The following is a 21,988-nucleotide window of genomic DNA, read 5'->3' as shown; positions in this document are numbered from 1 at the left end:
ATTCCCCCTGGTTATTAGTACTTAGGATCAAAATTTAAATGAGAGGTAATTCTCATATTGGGGTTGAGTTTGAATTCCACTTAAAAATGCTCTAGAAATGACTACATAGCCATTTTATTTGCTCTAGTCCATGATCATACAAACAACAGGGCTATGTTATTGCATAATCAATTAGAGGACATCATTTAGGATTTATTAGAATTGGAATTACTCAAAAATCTATTTTGGTTGAATTTTAAATAAAGTTTGAATGTGTAAAAGTCCCTGTCTTGTCTTTTTTGTCAAATTAATTCTACAACGAAAATGGAGAGGGGGCCAGTGGCATTGGATGGGAAATTTCATGAGCTTTCCAACGGTATAAAGTTTGCTAGATTTGGTTTGGTAGAATTTAAACTATTCAATTTTTACTAAACATTCAGCAGAGCAAATTTGAATTAAAGAATAAACCAGATTTAAATTTTTGGGCTGGGCGGGAAAAGTAATTGGGCCGAAACGAGATTCGGCAGCACTTCGCAGCCCAACACGCGGCTGGCGCGCTCGGGCCGCGCTGACAGGGTGGGGGCCACCTGTCGGCGCCTATTTAAACGCCAAACCGGTACGCGAGAGAACGGCCGTTGGATTAGAACTGAGATCAAGGGCTGGGAGCGTCGCTGCCCCCGGCGGGATTCCGACGAGGGCACGGCGGCGGTAGGGGGTCGGGGAGCCTACCAGGCCGATGCAGGACTCAGGCAATATGCGCGGTGAAGGTGTAGTCGATGAGGAAGAGGTTGGGAGCAGCGGCGGCGCTTGGGGCGGCGCCAATCGTCGACGGTGAGCTGCGTCCCCCGGCGGCTCCGATCTTGAAATTCTTCCTCCTCCGGCGGCAATCGAACGAATTGAGGTGGTGAGGATGATCAGTGGTGCGAGGGGAGTCGAGTGGTGTGAGAGGAGCTTGCTGGGATGGCCTCTATTTATAGCGGCGAGGGTGCCGTGGGGGTGCTGCAAGGGCGCGGCCATGGCGTGGCGGTTCCAGCAAGCGAAAGGGCAAGCGAAGGACGGGAGCGTGTAGGCCTTGTCCTGGAGATGCTCAAGGAGTAGCTGGCGCGGCAAAAGGGGGATGGGATCGCTCGGGCGCGTGCAATGTCCATCACTGGGCGCGCGGCATCATTTCGTCTCGGGCGCCGGCGACGGTGCAGGGCAGGCACGGGCGTTCGTCTAGCTCGTAGAGGGTGCAGAGGCGGTGCTTGATGCGGCGCTAGGGATGCAGGGCGAGGACGAGGGCGTGTAAGTGGACGACGTCCTTGCGCGTCCAGGGCGTGATCACCACGCCGGCTGGCGCGTCCTGGAGCGTTTTGGACACGGGCGTTCTGGGCAGGGCCGTGCAATGCCGATCGATTCAGTGGTACGGGCGTGGTCCTTATGCACCAGGGATGCTCGAGGACATGGAGAAACGACAAGGGAAGGGCTAGGGAGAGGAGTGCCAAAGGTGGCCGGCATGGCATTGTGTAGCATGTTTTAGGGTTTCTCCTTCACTTTATTCAGCCATGCAAGCACTGGGCTAGAGGCAGGGGGTGTAGGGGAGGCTGATGATCACTTTGCCAAAGTGGTTTAGGGTCAAAACCACTGGATAATAGCATGTCTCACTTATTCTAGAAGCTGCCTGCCACCTGTTCGATAAAATGCCCGCAAGAAACTTTCTTTCGAATTTTGCAAATCTTTTTGGTGATTCTCATTTATATAAACATTGTGATGTATTGGTGGTGGTGGCACTCAATTTGGAATTGATTTGCAAGTTTTCAAAATTTGGGGTGATCTTCTTTCTCTCCCGGGTTCCCTCTTTGCCCTCTTGTTCTGGTCAACCTAGTCAACTTTAGGGAGGGTGGTCAACACCAAAGTTACTCACCTTGACATGGTCTTGGATGACCTGGCTTTAGTTGACCTTGCTTAGTTCAAGATTTGAGAAATACAGAGGGGTAAAGAGGTGAAGAAAATATTTTTGTGAGATGTGACCATTATCACATGTGTGAAGAAAATTTGATTTCTTTTGGTTTGATTCTTGATCCAAGGGTGCAAAAGGGTTAGTTTATCACATTGAAGTATTTTAGAAGCAATGGGGCAAGCTAACTTGGCCTTGGTTGAGAGTTGGTTATTTTACATAGAGGGTATGTGAGTGAGAGAGGGGTTTTTCCCATTTTCTTTATTTCTCCCCAATTTAGGGTTTGGTGAACTTTGTTAGGGTTCACATGGTAAGGTTTACACATACTAACACTCATCATGGCAATTGCACAAAAGAAATCACTCAAATGCATTTATCTATATGTGGCCCTATATGTATAGAAAAAGTTTTTGTTAATTGCAAAATTTGAGTTTGGGGAATTTCTATTTCTTGTTTATGATGGTTGAAACTTGAGATGTTACAGGCATCCCCAATGGGCCTGCCGAAGATGGTACCCGGGGTTTACTGAAGGCCCACGACCCGAAGATTACGAAGCCCGGAAGCCCAATCAAGCATTGATATGGAAAATAGATATATTAGGAAGTCTTGATGTAATACGAGAAGGACCCGTGTAAACCTTCCGAAATTTGTAACTTGTATGATACGAAAACCTCGGTTCTACCTCCTATATAAAGGGGAGCCGAGGGAGCAATAGAGGAATCGAATCATTGTCAACACAACCCTAGTTTTTTAGCAGTCGAGCACCTTTTCGCCTGAAACCTTCAAGATCTACTTGCCCTCTACATTCCGCGAAACCCTAGTCTACAATCCGTAGGCATTGACAAGTCGATACCTTGTCAATTGACGTCGTCTGTGGGAATTAGAGGCGACAAGGAGCTGATCTCGATGGCACGTTCAACATCGTCGACATCATCGGTGGCAAGCAACGCAATGGACGGAGGTAAACATATCAAAACTGGTCTCGTTGATTTTGTTCCTCACCCTCCCGCCCGTTTGGATGCATATGCCGATCTGGAGGAGTCAATGGAGGTGACGTTTGGAAATTTCCACTTCTGCGTCGGGAGAGAAGGATCACATCACCTAGCGGCACCGATTTTTTCGGGACCGTTAGCGGTTGGTTCCGATTTCGCGGGATCATAATCGTTAATCAAGTCAAGTGACGAGGAAACTTTGTCGGCAAGCTACGTCAGACCCACTACCGGCTGTTCGGCGGGATGTCTTTCGGGTCGTTCACGAACTCCGATCTGGACAGCGACTTGGAAAGCATCGACAGCTTCAACTTCATCGATAGATCCACTTTTATTCGGGAGGTCTTCACCGATCATTACGACGGTGTGACCGACCCCGAAGATAGACATACAATGCCAACATACCATCAAGTCTGTGCAATCGGCGACTCAAATCGTCCAGCTGATGAAGCATCAGAGGCTTTCGATGATTTGGGAAATCCATACATCGATCCCGCTGATCTCACACGAGGATTGGGAAGCAAGTACGTCGGGCCTACACCTCGCCAAAAGTTACAACTTCCGCAAGCAGCTTGGGACAAGGCGACAAGAGCCATGAACGACACAGAACCGATGACTACCATGGCCACGGTGGAAGAACTGCAAGTATATCAATATAGACTCGCGCGTGCTAACCGAGAATTGGAAAAACAAAGGGTGATACTCGAGCAAAGAAAAGCTGCAGCCTCCGCGTCGAGCAGGCGAAGAGCTGAGCAGAGTCGACAGTCAGGAACTTCGGGAGATAACCATAGAGCAGCTCGCAATAGAGCAAGGTCTCGATTGGATCATATACCCGAAGGCGAGTGGGAGCACCTTGATATGTCCTTCATGTCGATAGATACAAGAGGAAATATCATCCCCAAAACACCAGAAGCCGGATATATGGCGACTCAGGCTTATATATTGGCATCCAGGCCACCTCCTGGAGATCCAAGAGAGGTGTTATACAACATGGCTATGGCAGGAGTTGGAGCCATGGGAACAGCGTTCGCAAGTACAAGCGCACCACCTGAAGGTGCCCCAAGGCGAAATAGTCCTCGACCCGATGTAGTAACGCAAGATCCTCCAAGGACAGGCGACGCGAGAGACACAACGACGCAAGCACGAGTCGATAGAGCACGGCAAGAAAGGAGAGGATGTCGGCATTCACCAGAAGTAGATGAGGAAGATATGTGTGGGCTCCCTTGCTTCACTCGACGAGTTCGTAAAACTCGGGTCCCGTCTGGATTTAAACTACCCAATAACTACAAAAAATTCTATGGTTTGCAAGATCCTGAGGAATGGTTAGTTGACTACCTGGAGACAGTAAAATTGACAGGTGGAACCAAAGCAACGGCCATGCAGAGCATCCAGGTCCACCTAAGTGGAGCCGCCAGATTATGGATAAAAAAGTTACCAACAGGATCCATCGACAGCTGGGAAACTTTCGAGGATATGTTCGTGAAATTTTTTCTATCCACATGCAAGAAACCCGCATCAATAGAGCAGCTGAGGGCCTGCAGGCAGAAGTTTGATGAGCCAATGAGGACGTACATCCAGAGATGGAATATTATCAAAAATTCGGCAGAGAACATATCTGACGAAAGAGCAATAGATGCGTCTGTTGCGGGGATACAAAGAAAGGACCTAATCGAGGACTTGGGAAGGTCTAACCCGAGAACAATAGCAGCGCTCATGGAAATAGCGAATCGCTGGGCAGATGGAGAAGATGCTGATCAAAATAAATGACACAGGTCACCCGATAACGATCGCAACAGAGACAATCAAAATAGACGACGTTTTCCTCGATAGTTCTCAGACTACGATGGCCCCGGCCAAATATCGGCTGGTTTCCGAGGAAATAGTGGAGAAAATCATCGAGATGACTATCAGAGGAGTAATGAGCAGCACAGTGACTACAGGGATGCTCCCCGCTCTAACAGGCAAAATAGTGGACCAAGGTTCCAAAGGCCATATGTATCACCCAAGGATCTTTTGAATGGACCATGCCAGATGCACTTCTTTCTCGATAACACTGGGAAAAGACAGTCGGGCCATCTTCAGAAGGACTAGCGAACTTTCTTAGCATTGCATAGATATGCAGGACATGCCAACGCACAGGCAGCAAGCAGAAACCCCCAGGGGCCAACGAGCGAGATTCACCTTCCACCTCCACCCGCAATTATCGATGAAAATCGACATCAGTTGCAATTGGCGGCAACCCCAGCCAACAACGGCCCCTATATTGACACAACGGGAGCAGTGTCGATGATTCAAAAGGGTAGACCTTCGAATAGGGCCCAAAAGGTGATTTCGCGGCAAGTTTACATGGCGGAGAAGATGCCTCCACCAACGATCGAGTACTTGAATTGGTCAGCACAGGACATCGGGTTCACCCGAGCGGATCACCCACCCCAAGTTCCTCGACCAGGGAAATCGGCTTTGATTCTGCCAGCGGTGATTGCAGGATTCGACGTATCACGCGTGTTCATAGATGGAGGGAGCAGCTTAAACCTTATGTATGCAGATACATTGAGGAAGATGAACATATCTCTGGAAAATTTAACAGCAACTGACATGCGCTTCCACGGCATCACACTCGAAAAACCAAGTTATCCATTGGGAAAAATCAATCTCAACGTTTAGTTTGGAACTCGAGAGAATTACAGGAGAGAGAAGCTGGAGTTTGAAGTCATGGATTTTCCGTCACAGTATCATGCCCTACTGGGATGACCCGCTTATGCCAGATTCATGGCGGTACCACACTATACATACTTATTATGGAGGCTCCCGGGACCCAAGGGCCCAATCACGGTAAAGGGGAGTTTTGCTCTGGCAGATAAGTGCGACAAGGATTTCCATAGGATGTCAGAAACTTTCGGGATGCAGGCAGAATACATGGCGTCAAGGTTAACAACTGATTATGATGTGTTGCCCGATGGAGGGAGGCCGCTTAAGGAGCCAACTTTCGACACCTCCAAGAACTCAAAGGAAGTGCAGATTCACCCAACGGATCCTAAGAAGACGACATCTATCACAACAAACATGGATAGCGAATAGGAAAGCGCGCTCGTCGAGTTCCTCCTTGAGCGCTGGAAAATCTTCGCATGGTGTCCAGCTGACATGCCAGGAGTACCCAGGGAACTTGCCAAGCACCCCCTTAATCTGGATCCAAGGGCTAGGCCAATTCGACAACCTTTGCGGCGTTTTTCGGAACCAAACCGCAAAGCTATGCTATCAGAAATTAATCGACTTTGAGAAGCAAATTTCATCAAGGAATTGCACACAGAGGCCACATGGGTAGCTAACCCAGTTCTGGTCCCAAAGAAAAACACTGATGTCCTTCGCATGTGCGTTGACTTCACGTGTCTCAATAAACATTGTCCAAAGGATCACTTTCCCCTCCCGAGGATCGATCAAATTATCGACTCCACAGTGGGATGCGAATGTCTTTCCTTCCTGGACGCGCATTCTGGTTACAATCAGATCCGCCTAAAAGAAGAAGATGAGGTCAAAACAGCTTTTATAACCCCTTATGGCGTGTTCTGCTACAGAACAATGCCCTTCGGGTTGAAAAACGCGGGAGCCACCTATCAAAGGATGATGCAAAAGTGTCTCGCCACGCAGATCGGCAAGAACATTCAAGTCTACATCGATGATGTCATCATAACAACAAAACAGGGATTATCTTTGATTGATGATCTTCGAGAAACCTTCAACAATCTCGACAAGTTCCGCCTCAAGCTAAACCCGACGAAATGTTCCTTTGGTGTCCCTGCGGGAGAACTTCTCGGATATTTAAGAGGAATTGAGGAAAACCCTGAGAAAATACAAGCCACCGTGACAATGAGGAAGCCCACGAAGCTCAAGGCAATACAGCAGCTGACAGGACGTGTCGCAGCTTTGAGCAGGTTTGTCGCCAGGCTAGGAGAAAATGCGCTGCCCTTCTACGCGCTCATCAAGCAAGGAGAAAAGTTCAAGTGGAACGATGAAGCAGACAGAGCTTTTGAGCACCTCAAGCGCCCAATCTCGACACCCCCAATATTGGTGGCTCCAAAGGAGAAAGAACCTCTCCTGTTATACATCGCGGCTACACCTCAGGTGGTCAGCACAGTCCTTGTGGTAGAAAGGGAAGAAGAAGGAAAAATTCATGGAGTTCAAAGGCCGGTATACTTCATCAGTGAAGTTTTATCGCCTTCAAAACAGCGCTACCCGCATTATCAGAAGTTAGCATATGGAGTGTTTACGACAGCATGAAAGTTGCGCCACTATTTTTCGGCACATCCGATAATAGTGGTCAACGAGGCACCTCTATCAAACATCCTAAACAATCCAGAAGCTACAGGCCGTGTCTCCCTTTGGGGAATAGAGCTTTCCCCTCGGGACATCACGTATGAAAAACAAAAAGCAATAAAGTCGCAAATCCTACCAGATTTCGTCGCGGAGTGGATGGAGTTGCAAAACACGGGACCCCCTGATTTGTCGAGTACCTGGCATATGAACTTCGACGGGTCCAAAAGAGTAGAAGGAGCTGGAGCAGGCGTAATACTGGTGTCACCCCAAGGCGATAAACTGAAATATGTATTGCGGATGACATTCCCCAATGCATCAAATAACGAGGCAGAATATGAAGCACTCATACACGGGATGAAGATGGCAAAAGCGTGCGGCGCCACTCGGTTAAAAATCTTCGGCGATTCCCAATTGGTAGCTCAACATGTGATGAACAAGTGTGACGCAGTCTACGACAGCAGGATAGCATACAAGGAAGTATACAATGAACTCGAGAAACTCTTCGATGGATGCAAAGTAAACCATATCAGCAGACTCAGCAATGACGAAGCCGACGTTCTGGCAAATATCGGGTCACCGTGCTTATCAATACCACCTGGTGTGTTTTGGGAAGAGATAAGCGAGAGATCAACTAAGGCGAAGAAAACACTGAAGCAGGAGAAGAAAAAAGAGAAGTCTGAGAAAGACTCGGGGGCTCTGGAAACAAATGCATCGGAAGATGACAAGGAACCACAAGAAGTTATGATGATACAAGTTCCTTGGATGCAGGTTTATGTGGCGTATATCACAAAGAAAGAGATACCCGAAGATCCGGTGGAGGCAAGACGAGTCATCCGATGATCTAAAGCCTTTACTGTGGTCAAGGGAGAGCTGTACAAGCGAAGTATATCAGGAGTGTTGCAAAGGTGCGTCACACCCGAGGAAGGAAGAGTTATACTGAAGGATGTACACGAAGGAGTATGTGGCCACCATGCAAGTAGTCGGGCAATAGCAGCCAAAGTCTTCAGGGCAGGTTTTTACTGGTTAACAGCAGTAGAAGATGCAAAAGACATAGTGCGTACCTGTGATGCGTGTCAAAGATTTGCGGCCAAACCTCATTCTCCGGCAGCAGAGCTGATGCCAATACCATTGGTTTGGCCCTTTGCACAATGGGGTCTCGACATGGTGGGGAAACTACATAAAGCTTGGCGAGGAGGATACGTATATCTGCTCGTGGTTGTCGACAAGTTCACCAAGTGGATTGAAGCAGTACCAATAACTTCGGCAGATGCAGCATCGGTGGTGAGCTTCATCAAGGGTATAGTTTTTCGATTTTGTGTCCCTAATAGCATAGTTACGGACAATGGGAGCAATTTTACTTCCAAAGAATTCAAGGCATACTGTGTAGAGGTAGGCATCAAACTACACTTCGCATCGGTGGCGCATCCGCAAACCAATGGCCAAGTCGAAAAAGCGAACGGCATCATCTGCAACGGTATCAAGAAACGACTGTTAACACCATTGGAAAAAGCTCGACATACTTGGCCAGATGAGTTGCCTAGCGTGCTATGGAGCATACGGACAACACCCAACACAGCGACGCAAGAAACTCCATTCTTCTTGGTCCATGGAGCTGAGGCGGTGCTCCCGATAGAAATAGAACATAACTCTCCAAGAGTAGCAGAGTATGATGAAGAAGTATCGAGAAAAGCGCTGGAGGACGATGTCGACGCACTTCACGAAGCCAGAGATGAGGTGTTGTCAAGGGTCACCAAGTATCAACAGGACCTGAAAAATTACCATAGTCAGCGCTTGCGACCGAGGTCTTTTCAAGTTGGCGACTTGGTTCTTTGGCTCACAGAAGATAGCCATGAAAAATTCGAGTCTCCTTGGGTTGGACCATACATTGTCACCGAGGTGATTGCAGGAGGAGCATACAGATTGAAGGACAAGAAGACAGGGGTTGCAGAACCAAACCCCTGGAACGTGGCACAGCTCCGGCGTTTTTACGCATAGAAGCGAAGATAGAGTTATATATGTAAGCACACAATGTACTGAAAAGCTCGCGAGTTTCCAGACGCACTCTTTTTTCCTTTCAGGGCACCGAGTGGGGCTGAAAGGTTTTTAACGAGGTGGGCTCACGAGGCTACAATATAATAAAAATATTGGTGATATATATCTTTTTCGTCAGGCTCGGGTGCTTAAACCCGCAAAATCAACAATATATATTTGGCTCTTACAAAATATAGCTCGAAAATTATTTGCCTTGGTTCAAAAACCTCGCGAATAATAAACATACATACACCCACCGAAACGCTCGGGGGCTCAAGAAAAAGAAAAAACAAACTTGCTTTGACTATACATGGTTCTCGCAATATACAGATAAAGCTCGACAGGGCTCATATCAAGTCATCTATATTTATTCTTTCATCCTCCGCGGAGGCACCCATGGTATCAGCATAATGGTGTTCCTTGAAGAAAGCGGCGTCCATCCGAAGAAGATCCTCAATCATTTTCTCCGCTACGGGCGTTGATACGTCTCCGACGTATCGATAATTTCTTATGTTCCATGCCACATTATTGATGTTATCTACATGTTTTATGCACACTTTATGTCATATTCGTGCATTTTCTGGAACTAACCTATTAACAAGATGCCGAAGTGCCGATTCTGTTTTCTCTGCTGTTTTTGGTTTCAGAAATCCTAGTAAGGAAATATTCTCGGAATTGGACGAAATCAAAGCCCAGGGGCCTATTTTCTCACGAAGCTTCCAGAAGTCCGAAGGAGAGACGAAGAGGGGCCACGGAGGGGCCACACCATAGGGCGGCGCGGCCCCCCTTGGCCGCGCTGGCCTGTGGTGTGGGGCCCCCGTGCCGCCTCTTGACCTGCCCTTCCGCCTATAAAAAGTCTCCGTGACGAAACCCCCAGTACCGAGAGCCACGATACGGAAAACCTTCCAGAGACGCCGCCGCCGCCGATCCCATCTCGGGGGATCCAGGAGATCGCCTCGGGCACCCTGCCGGAGAGGGGAATCATCTCCCCGGAGGACTCTACGCCGCCCGGGGCGCCTCCGGTGTGATGTGTGAGTAGTCTACCCCTGGACTATGGGTCCATAGCAGTAGCTAGATGGTTGTCTTCTCCCCATTGTGCTATCATTGTCGGATCTTGTGAGCTACCTAACATGATCAAGATCATCTATCTGTAATTCTATATGTTGCGTTTGTTGGGATCCGATGAATAGAGAATACTTGTTATGTTGATTATCAAAGTTATGCTATGTGTTGTTTATGATCTTGCATGCTCTCCGTTACTAGTAGATGCTCTGGCCAAGTAGATGCTTGTAACTCCAAGAGGGAGTATTTATGCTCGATAGTGGGTTCATGCCTGCATTGACACCGGGACGATGTGACAGAAAGTTCTAAGGTTGTGTTGTGCTGTTGCCACTAGGGATAAAACATTAGTGCTATGTTCAAGGATGTAGTCACTAGTTACATTACGCACCATACTTAATGCAATTGTCTGTTGTTAGCAACTTAATACTGGAGGGGTTCGGATGATAACTCGAAGGTGGACTTTTTAGGCATAGATGCAGTTGGATGACGGTCTATGTACTTTGTCGTAATGCCCAATTAAATCTCACTATACTCATCATGATATGTATGTGCATGGTCATGCTCTCTTTATTTGTCAATTGCCCAACTGTAATTTGTTCACCCAACATGCTGTTCGTCTTATGGGAGAGACACCTCTAGTGAACTGTGGACCCCGGTCCAATTCTCTTACTGAAATACAATCTCTTTGTAATCTTTGTTCAACCGTTTTTATGCAAACAATCATCTTCCACACAATACGGTTAATCCTTTGTTACTGACAAGCCGGTGAGATTGACAACCTCACTGTTTCGTTGGGGAAAAGTACTTTGGTTGTGTTGTGCAGGTTCCACGTTGGCGCCGGAATCAATGGTGTTGCGCCGCACTCCATCCCGCCGCCAAAAACCTTCAACGTGCTTCTTGCGTCCTCCTGGTTCGATAAACCTTGGTTTCTTTCTGAGGAAAACTTGCTGCTGTGCGCATCATACCTTCCTCTTGGGGTTGCCCAACGAACGTGTGAAATACACGCCATCAAGCACATTTTCTCGGCGCCGTTGCCGGGAGATCAAGACACGCTGCAAGGGGAGTCTCCACTTCTCAATCTCTTTACTTTGTTTTTGTCTTGCTTAGTTTTATTTACTACTTTGTTTGCTGCACTAAATCAAAATACAAAAAAATTAGTTGCTAGTTTTACTTTACTTGCTATCTTGTTTGCTATATCGAAAACACAAAAAAAATTAGTTTACTTGCATTTACTTTATCTAGTTTGTTTTATTTACTGTTGCTAAAATGGCCAACGCTAAAAACACTAAGTTGTGTGACTTCACAACCACAAATAATAATGATTTCTTATGCACACCTATTGCTCCACCTGCTACTACAGCAGAATTCTTTGAAATTAAACCTGCTTTCTTGAATCTTGTTATGCGAGAGCAATTTTCTCGTGTTAGTTACGATGATGTCGCTGCCCATCTTAATAATTTTGTTGAACTATGTGAAATGCAAAAATATAAAGATGTAGATGGTGATATTATTAAACTAAAATTGTTCCCTTTCTCATTAAGAGGAAGAGCTAAAGATTGGTTGCTATCTCTGCCTAAGAATAGTATTGATTCATGGACTAAATGCAAGGATGCTTTTATTGGTAGATATTATCCCCCTGCTAAAATTATATCTTTGAGGAGTAGCATAATGAATTTTAAACAATTAGATACTGAACATGTTGCTCAAGCTTGGGAAAGAATGAAATCTTTGGTTAAAAATTGCCCAACCCATGGACTGACTACTTGGATGATCATCCAAACCTTCTATGCAGGACTAAATTTTTCTTCACGGAATTTATTGGATTCAGCTGCTGGAGGTACCTTTATGTCCATCACTCTTGGTGAAGCAACAAAGCTTCTTGATAATATGATGATCAACTACTCTGAATGGCACACGGAAAGAGCTCCACAAGGTAAGAAGGTAAATTCTGTCGAAGAAACCTCTTCCTTGAGTGATAAGATTGATGCTATTATGTCTATGCTTGTGAATGATAGGACTAATATTGATCCTAATAATGTTCCATTAGCTTCATTGGTTGCACAAGAAGAACATGTTGATGTAAACTTCATTAAAAATAATAATTTCAACAACAATGCTTACCGGAACAATTCTAGTAACAACTATAGGCCATATCCTTATAATAATGGCAACGGCTATGGTAATTCTTATGGGAATTCTTACAACAATAATAGGAGTACACCCCCTGGACTTGAAGCCATGCTTAAAGAATTTATTAGTACACAAACTGCTTTTAACAAATCTGTTGAAGAAAAGCTTGGGAAAATTGATATACTTGCTTCTAAAGTCGATAGTCTTGCTGCTGATGTTGATCTTTTGAAATCAAAAGTTTTGCCTAATGAGAATCATCATAATAAAATTACTACTACAGCAAATGCCATTCAAGTTAGAATTAATGAGAATATAAGATTAATGGCTGAACTGCGTGCTAGGTGGGATAGAGAAGAAAATGAAAAACTAGCTAAAGAGAAGAATGTAGCTAAAGTTTGGACTATTACCACCACTAGTAATGCTAATGCTACACATGTTGCTGCACCTCCTACTCATACTAATAAAAGAATTGGTGTTAGCAATGTTTCCACTTCTAATGCAAAGCGCGAAAAATTGCCTGAAACTGCTAAAACTGCTGAAACTGCATGTGATAAAGCTGCTGAAATTTTTTCCAACATTGGGGATGATGATCCCATTGCTTTAGATTATAATGGTTTGAATTTTGATGATTGCCACATCTCTGAAGTTATAAAGTTCTTACAAAAACTTGCTAAAAGTCCTAATGCTAGTGCTATAAATTTGGCTTTCACGCATCATATTACAAATGCTCTCATAAAAGCTAGAGAAGAGAAACTAGAGCGTGAAGCCTCTATTCCTAAAAAGCTAGAGGATGGTTGGGAGCCCATCATTAAGATGAAGGTTAAAGATTTTGATTGTAATGCTTTATGTGATCTTGGTGCAAGTATTTCTGTTATGCCTAAGAAAATTTATAATATGCTTGACTTGCCACCGCTGAAAAATTGTTATTTGGATGTTAATCTTGCTGATCATTCTACAAAGAAACCTTTGGGGAAAGTTGATAATGTTCGCATTACCGTTAACAATAACCTGGTTCCCGTTGATTTTGTTGTCTTGGATATTGAATGCAATGCATCTTGTCCCATTATATTGGGAAGACCTTTTCTTCGAACTGTTGGTGCTATCATTGATATGAAGGAAGGTAATATAAAATATCAATTTCCTCTCAAGAAAGGTATGGAACACTTCCCTAGAAAGAGAATGAAGGTACCTTTTGATTCTATTATGAGAACAAATTATGATGTTGACACTTCATCTCTCGATAATACTTGATACACACTTTCGCCTAGCTGAAAGGCGTTAAAGAAAAGCGCTTATGGGAGACAACCCATGTTTTTACCTACAGTACTTTGTTTTTATTTTGTGTCTTGGAAGTTGTTTACTACTGTAGCAACCTCTCCTTATCTTAGTTTTGTGTTTTGTTGTGCCAAGTTAAGCCGTTGATAGAAAAGTAAGTACTAGATTTGGATTACTGCGCAGTTCCAGATTTCTTTGCTGTCACGAATCTGGGTCCACCTCCCTGTAGGTAGCTCAGAAAATTATGCCAATTTACGTGCATGATCCTCAGATATGTACGCAACTTTCATTCAATTTGAGCATTTTCATTTGAGCAAGTCTGGTGCTATTTTAAAATTCGTCAATACGAACTGTTCTGTTTTGACAGATTCTGCCTTTTATTTCGCATTGCCTCTTTCGCTATGTTGGATGAATTTCTTTGATCCACTAATGTCCAGTAGCATTATGCAATGTCCAGAAGTGTTAAGAATGATTGTGTCACCTCTGAATATGTCAATTTATATTGTGCACTAACCCTCTAATGAGTTGTTTCGAGTTTGGTGTGGAGGAAGTTTTCAAGGATCAAGAGAGGAGTATGATGCAACATGATCAAGGAGAGTGAAAGCTCTAAGCTTGGGGATGCACCCGGTGGTTCACCCCTGCATATATCAAGAAGACTCAAGCGTCTAAGCTTGGGGATGCCCAAGGCATCCCCTTCTTCATCGACAACATTATCAGGTTCCTCCCCTGAAACTATATTTTTATTCCATCACATCTTATGTGCTTTTTCTTGGAGCGTCGGTTTGTTTTTGTTTTTTGTTTTGTTTGAATAAAATGGATCCTAGCATTCACTTTATGGGAGAGAGACACGCTCCGCTGTAGCATATGGACAAGTATGTCCTTGGTTTCTACTCATAGTATTCATGGCAAAGTTTCTCCTTCGTTAAATTGTTATATGGTTGGAATTGGAAAATGATACATGTAGTAATTGCTATAAATGTCTTGGGTAATGTGATACTTGGCAATTGTTGTGCTCATGATTAAGCTCTTGCATCATATGCTTTGCACCCATTAATGAAGAAATACATAGAGCATGCTAAAATTTGGTTTGCATATTTGGTTTCTCTAAGGTCTAGATAATTTCTAGTTTTGAGTTTGAACAACAAGGAAGACGGTGTAGAGTCTTATAATGTTTTCAATATGTCTTTTATGTGAGTTTTGCTGCACCGGTTCATCCTTGTGTTTGTTTCAAATAAGCCTTGCTAGCCTAAACCTTGTATCGAGAGGGAATACTTCTCATGCATCCAAAATACTTGAGCCAACCACTATGCCATTTGTGTCCACCATACCTACCTATACTACATGGTATTTTTCCGCCATTCCAAAGTAAATTGCTTGAGTGCTACCTTTAAAATTCCATCATTCACCTTTGCAATATATAGCTCATGGGACAAATAGCTTAAAAACTATTGTGGTATTGAATATGTAATTATGCACTTTATCTCTTATTAAGTTGCTTGTTGTGCGATAACCATGTTCACTGGGGACGCCATCAACTATTCATTGTTGAATTTCATGTGAGTTGCTATGCATGTTCATCTTGTCTGAAGTAAGAGAGATCTACCACCATATGGTTAAGCATGCATATGTTAGAGAAGAACATTGGGCCGCTAACTAAAGCCATGCTCCATGGTGGAAGTTTTAGTTTTGGACAACAATCCTCAAATCTCAAATGAGAAAATTATTAATTGTTCTTATATGCTTATGCATAAAAGAGGAGTCCATTATCTGTTGTCTATGTTGTCCCGGTATGGATGTCTAAGTTGAAGAATAATCAATAGCGAGAAATCCAATGCGAGCTTTCTCCTTAGACCTTTGTACAGGCGGCATAGAGGTACCCCTTTGTGACACTTGGTAAAAACAATGCATTGTGATGACCCGGTAGTCCAAGCTAATTAGGACAAGGTGCGGGCACTATTAGTACACTATGCATGAGGCTTGCAACTTATAAGATATAATTTACATGATGCATATGCTTTATTACTACCGTTGACAAAATTGTTTCATGTTTTCAAAATCAAAGCTCTAGCACAAATATAGCAATCGATGCTTTTCCTCTATGGAGGACTATTCTTTTACTTTCAATGTTGAGTCAGTTCACCTATCTCTCTCCACCTCAAGAAGCAAACACTTGTGTGAACTGTGCATTGATTCCTACATATTTGCTTATTGCACTTATTATATTACTCTATGTTGACAATATCCATGAGATATACATGTTACAAGTTGAAAGCAACCGCTGAAACTTAATCTTCTTTTGTGTTGCTTCAATATCTCTACTTTGAATTATTGCTTTATGAGTTAACTCTTATGCAAGACTTATTGATGCTTGTCTTGAAGTGCTATTCATGAAAAGTCTTTGCTATATGATTCACTTGTTTACTCATGTCATATACATTGTTTCGATCGCTGCATTCACTACATATGCTTTACAAATAGTATGATCAAGATTATGATGGCATGTCACTCCAGAAATTATACGTATGTTATCATTTTACCTGCTCGGGACGAGCAGAACTAAGCTTGGGGATGCTGATACGTCTCCGACGTATCGATAATTTCTTATGTTCCATGCCACATTATTGATGTTATCTACATGTTTTATGCACACTTTATGTCATATTCGTGCATTTTCTGGAACTAACCTATTAACAAGATGCCGAAGTGCGATTCTTTGTTTTTCTGCTGTTTTTGGTTTCAGAAATCCTAGTAAGGAAATATTCTCGGAATTGGATGAAATCAAAGCCCAGGGGCCTATTTTCTCACGAAGCTTCCAGAAGTCCGAAGGAGAGACGAAGAGGGGCCACGGAGGGGCCACACCATAGGGCGGCGCGCCCCCCCCCCCTTGGCCGCGCCGGCCTGTGGTGTGGGGCCCCCGTGCCGCCTCTTGACCTGCCCTTCCGCCTATAAAAAGTCTCCGTGACGAAACCCCCAGTACCGAGAGCCACGATACGGAAAACCTTCCAGAGACGCCGCCGCCGCCGATCCCATCTCGGGGGATCCAGGAGATCGCCTCCGGCACCCTGCCGGAGAAGGGAATCATCTCCCGGAGGACTCTACGCCGCCATGGTCGCCTCCGGTGTGATGTGTGAGTAGTCTACCCCTGGACTATGGGTCCATAGCAGTAGCTAGATGGTTGTCTTCTCCCCATTGTGCTATCATTGTCGGATCTTGTGAGCTGCCTAACATGATCAAGATCATCTATCTGTAATTCTATATGTTGCGTTTGTTGGGATCCGATGAATAGAGAATACTTGTTATGTTGATTATCAAAGTTATGCTATGTGTTGTTTATGATCTTGCATGCTCTCCGTTACTAGTAGATGCTCTGGCCAAGTAGATGCTTGTAACTCCAAGAGGGAGTATTTATGCTCGATAGTGGGTTCATGCCTGCATTGACACCTGGGACAGTGACAGAAAGTTCTAAGGTTGTGTTGTGCTGTTGCCACTAGGGATAAAACATTAGTGCTATGTTCAAGGATGTAGTCACTAGTTACATTACGCACCATACTTAATGCAATTGTCTGTTGTTAGCAACTTAATACTGGAGGGGGTTCGGATGATAACCTGAAGGTGGACTTTTTAGGCATAGATGCAGTTGGATGACGGTCTATGTACTTTGTCGTAATGCCCAATTAAATCTCACTATACTCATCATGATATGTATGTGCATGGTCATGCTCTCTTTATTTGTCAATTGCCCAACTGTAATTTGTTCACCCAACATGCTGTTCGTCTTATGGGAGAGACACCTCTAGTGAACTATGGACCCCGGTCCAATTCTCTTACTGAAATACAATCTACTGCAATACTGTTCAACTGTTTTCTGCAAACAATCATCTTCCACACAATACGGTTAATCCTTTGTTACAGCAAGCTGGTGAGATTGACAACCTCACTGTTTCGTTGGGGCAAAGTACTTTGGTTGTGTTGTGCAGGTTCCACGTTGGCGCCGGAATCACTGGTGTTGCGCCGCACTACATCCCGCCGCCATCAACCTTCAACGTGCTTCTTGGCTCCTCCTGGTTCGATAAACCTTGGTTTCTTTCTGAGGGAAAACTTGCTGCTGTGCGCATCATACCTTCCTCTTGGGGTTGCCCAACGAACGTGTGAAATACACGCCATCAGGCGTCACCGCATCATTGATCTTGTCGACGTTCCTTCTTCTTTTTCTCAGTTTGGCGTGGCAGAGGTCAACAATGTTGGACATATCCAACTTCGGGTAGCAGATTTGTAACATGATCAAAGCAAAACGGGCGCTGGCCATCAGCTAAACCTTCACAAACTCGTGGATTTGATGAATATTCTTGAATTTCTTCATCAGAGCAGGAAGATTTTTGGGCTGAGGATTCCGAGGAAACATAGCACTGTACACCATGGCTAAGGTACTAGTGCAGAATTCAAGAAATTCTCGGACATGAGCAGCACGATCCTGGAACTGAACAATTCATCGGGTGCGATCTTCGTTGGCCCAAAAATCACTATCATTCTGTCTGGCAAGCCGGAGAAGGACCTTGGATCTTGCATCAACACGTTGATCTTCGGCAGCAGCGTCCAAAAAGGAGCCTAACCACGTTAAAGGGAACAATGAGGTATGAAAAAGGCACATACGGATAGTAAAAGGAGTAATGAAGCGCAACACACCCGCCATATCTAGACTTGCGTCAGTCAACAGCTCAAGCATGTAATTTTCTTGGGTGGCAGGCTGCAAAGCTTCGGCAACTGCAGTTTCTTTCAGTTCCAGAGCTTCGTGAGCTTGGCGAAGAGCGATTTTTTCACGTTTGGAGGATTGGCGGGATTGGTCCATAATAGTGATGGTTTGTTTTTTCATGGCTTGAAGTTGTTGTCGAAGTTCAGCTAGCTCTTGTTGAATTGAGTCAGCGCACGAAGAATCGTCCAATAAAACATCGCCAGGAATCCGTTGAGGACGAGACGCGGTAGGAAAAGCAGAGGATGGTCCACCAGCCTCAGAATAGTTATCGAATACGAACTGGAAGAAGGAAATATCGACATCAATCATTCAGCAAGAATTCCCTTTTTTCATTGATAGTTGAAATATTTACATAAATTGGGTCCATTACAAAAGATGGCTTCTAGGATAGTCGCAAATCATAAGGATAGCGACAACTACAAAAGGAAAAAGAAAATACAAAGGGGTAGGTTGGTCTACTTGACCTCCGGTTTGGCAGTGCTAGCAGATGAAGAGGGTTTATGACCCAGGAAGGCAAGGATCTTCTTCGAGTGAGGCTTTGCAACCTTCACTAGGGTCTTCCATTTGTCCTTGTTCATTCCCTTGGGGTCGCCAACCTTTGCCCAGTCGACATCTTGGTGGCTGTCGGCAACCAGAGCGATGGTTCCTTCGACTCCGACCTTCAAGTTTTCCTGTCGATAAGCCAACGCAAGGTCTTCTTGAGGAAGGAAGCGTCTGACAAGCTCGGAGAAAACTTGCAGCTACATCTGCTTGGGGAAGAAATGGGGGAAAAGGCGCGTGAACGCAACCCGCGCATCGGAAATATTGGTGCGCGCCAGATTCCCGTGCAGCTCGAGGACTGAGAGGGTGTCGAGAAGACGATATTCCTCAGCTTCGTGCAAGGTGAAATCTTCACCCATTTTTCCTGCTGGAACAAAATTCGAGTTCATCAAAATATTCAGAGAACCAATCCCACAAGAAGCTTGGAAGATGAGTAAAAACTTACTAACAAACCTTCGGTTCTGAGTTTCCAAACGAGCTATGATGGCGTTTTCGTGCGCTATCTGTTGAGAGACCTTGTCACTCAGAGCATTTTCAGCTTTGTAAAACCTCTGGCGAAGATCTTCGATAGTAGCGGCTTCCTGCTCAGCTTTCTCGCGGGCCTTTTCGCTTCACTCAAGCTTAGCAGCGAGCTCTTCAGCGTATTTCTCTGCCCGGTCGAGGTTTTCTAAAAAAAGAAGGTCCAAAGGTGAAAAGTTGTCGTCAAAACCAAAAAGAGGTTTGCCGAGGAAAGTGGGCTATACAGAACAAAGGTGTTACCTCTCATGTCTTCGACCGCATCACGGTACCCAATAAATTGGGTCCCAAGCTTGATGAGGTGCTTCATCACAGGCTACAAAGAGCATCAAAAAACAAATTCAGAAGGGAGAAACTTCGACAAACGATAAAATATAGACTAGCAAAGCAACATAGTAAATCAAGAAAAGGAAGACTTACATCGTCCATAGCAGAAGTCGAGGAACCCCCCGCGATAATCGCATGGTTATCGCCAGCCCCAGTCCTTGCTCTTTTCGGCGCAGGGGCTTGGGGGCTGGCTGTAGGAGTCGAGGTTTCCATGACTTGTTGTGGGGGAGATGAGGATTCCTCGGCAGCACGGCGATCTTCAGAAAGAACTAAGGTGTGGGAGGTACTCGTTAGAGTCTTACCATGAACCTTGGGTTCTTCTTCCTCTTCTTCGCCACTGTCAATACAGAAAAATAAGCGATAATGAAACAACAAAGTTAAAAAAGATAACAGTAAAGAAGCTTACGAGCTAACGGAGCCTGCGTTATCATAAGGGTTAAAGGCACCCTCTTCTTCGGGTGACATTTCTTCGGCAGCAGGGTCCGTGGGCTTGGAGGTGCCGGAATCCTCGACTTCATCCCTCTTCCTCTTGTTCTTGGGAGAAACAGCGGAAGGAGGGGAGCGCGCTGATTCGAAAGCATCTGATTCAGATCTTTCGGAAGAAGTCGCGGATTTGAGAGATCCTGCGACTTCACTGTCAGGACGAGAAGGTCCTTGCGAGTCGTCAGTAACAACATCTCGCTCGTCCACCTCTCCACCTTCAGGAAGGGGAGTAAGAGAAGATAGAATTTGGTGGTTCTGCACGATGAACAAGCAACATCATGGTCAATATACAAATCAAATGAGGAAGCAGTCGACAAATAAAAGCACAACTCGAAGAATAAGCTACTTACTTCGGGAAGGCCTGGTTGCCACTATACGACTCCACGCGGTAGGTGGTTGGAACATCATGCTTCTTGCTTAACGAGGAGAAACATCGAAAGAGCTTCTCCAAATCCTTCACAGAAAGGTCCTTGGATAGGCGGTCAACATCCTTCTCGCCAGCATACATCGAGAGTGGGTTTTTGCGAGCCTGCAGCGGCTGCACCCTGATTTTAAGGAAATAGGCAGTAATTTGGACACCCGACAGTTCTTGACCGCGGGTGTTCTGCAGCTCGTGGATGCGCTTCATCAGAGCATCTGTAGCTGTTTTCTCTTCATCAGTAGCCTCGGCGTCCCATGATCGGCGCCTGAGGATTTTTGCGGCACCATCAAAAGGAGCAATGTTGTACTCTTGGGAATTGTTGTACTCCTCCTGAACGTACAGCCACCTCCTGCGCAACCCTTGAACGGAGTCGGGGAATTTGACATCAAAGTAGTTAACGTCGGGACGGACGCAGATGACAACGCCACCCACATTGTAGGTGACATTGCGGGAGCTGTTGCGCCGAAGATAGAAGATGCGCTTCCACAGGCCCCAATGAAGATGGGTCCCGAGGAAGCACTCGCACAGGGTGATGAAAATCGAGATATGGAGGATGTAGTTGGGGGTCAGCTGATGCAGCTGAATCCCATAAACAAAAAGAAGTCCACGAAGGAACTCGTGGATGGGGGTGGAAAGGCCGCGAATGAGGTGGTCGATGAAAGTTACCTGATATCCAATCCGAGGCGTTGGGAAACTTTCGTCGCCAGGAAAGATCAGCGCATCCTCCTTCTTCATCAACCCAAGTTTCTTGAGGGTCTTCAGATCTTGGTTTGAGATCTTGGATCTCTCCCATCCAGAGATCTCCATCTCCTCCACCGGCGTGCTGGTCCCTGGAGCGGTATGCTTGGTGAGCTTTGTGCGCAGTGGCATTAGGGCAAACGCTGGGAGAGAAGGGAGATGCGCGGAAGTGTGAGGAGCTTAGGGACGGCAATGGCGATTTTGCAGAGAGGGGAAAAGATGAGCGGCGCAGCGAAGGGGAAGAATGAGGACGAAGGAGAAGATTTATAGCATGTTACCGATTCGTTGCGCCGTTGGATGAAAAAGGAGATGAATCTTGTGCCCTACATGTATGAAGAAGGTTATAATCATCTTTTCACTGTGAACTTACTGGACAGGCGTTACAGCGCGCGTGCCGGAGATTACGGAGGACGTGTGTCCCCCACTTGCGTGACGTGTCAACGGCGCAGGATTTTTGGACCCACAGATCAGAGAAATGACAGGGTTCGCGCCTTTCCAAT

The sequence above is a fragment of the Lolium perenne genome, chromosome 5 (assembly GCF_019359855.2).
Source record: "Lolium perenne isolate Kyuss_39 chromosome 5, Kyuss_2.0, whole genome shotgun sequence".
NCBI lineage: Eukaryota > Viridiplantae > Streptophyta > Magnoliopsida > Poales > Poaceae > Lolium > Lolium perenne.
The sequence above is the reverse complement of the archived record's forward strand: the minus strand, read 5'-3'. Positions refer to the sequence as shown.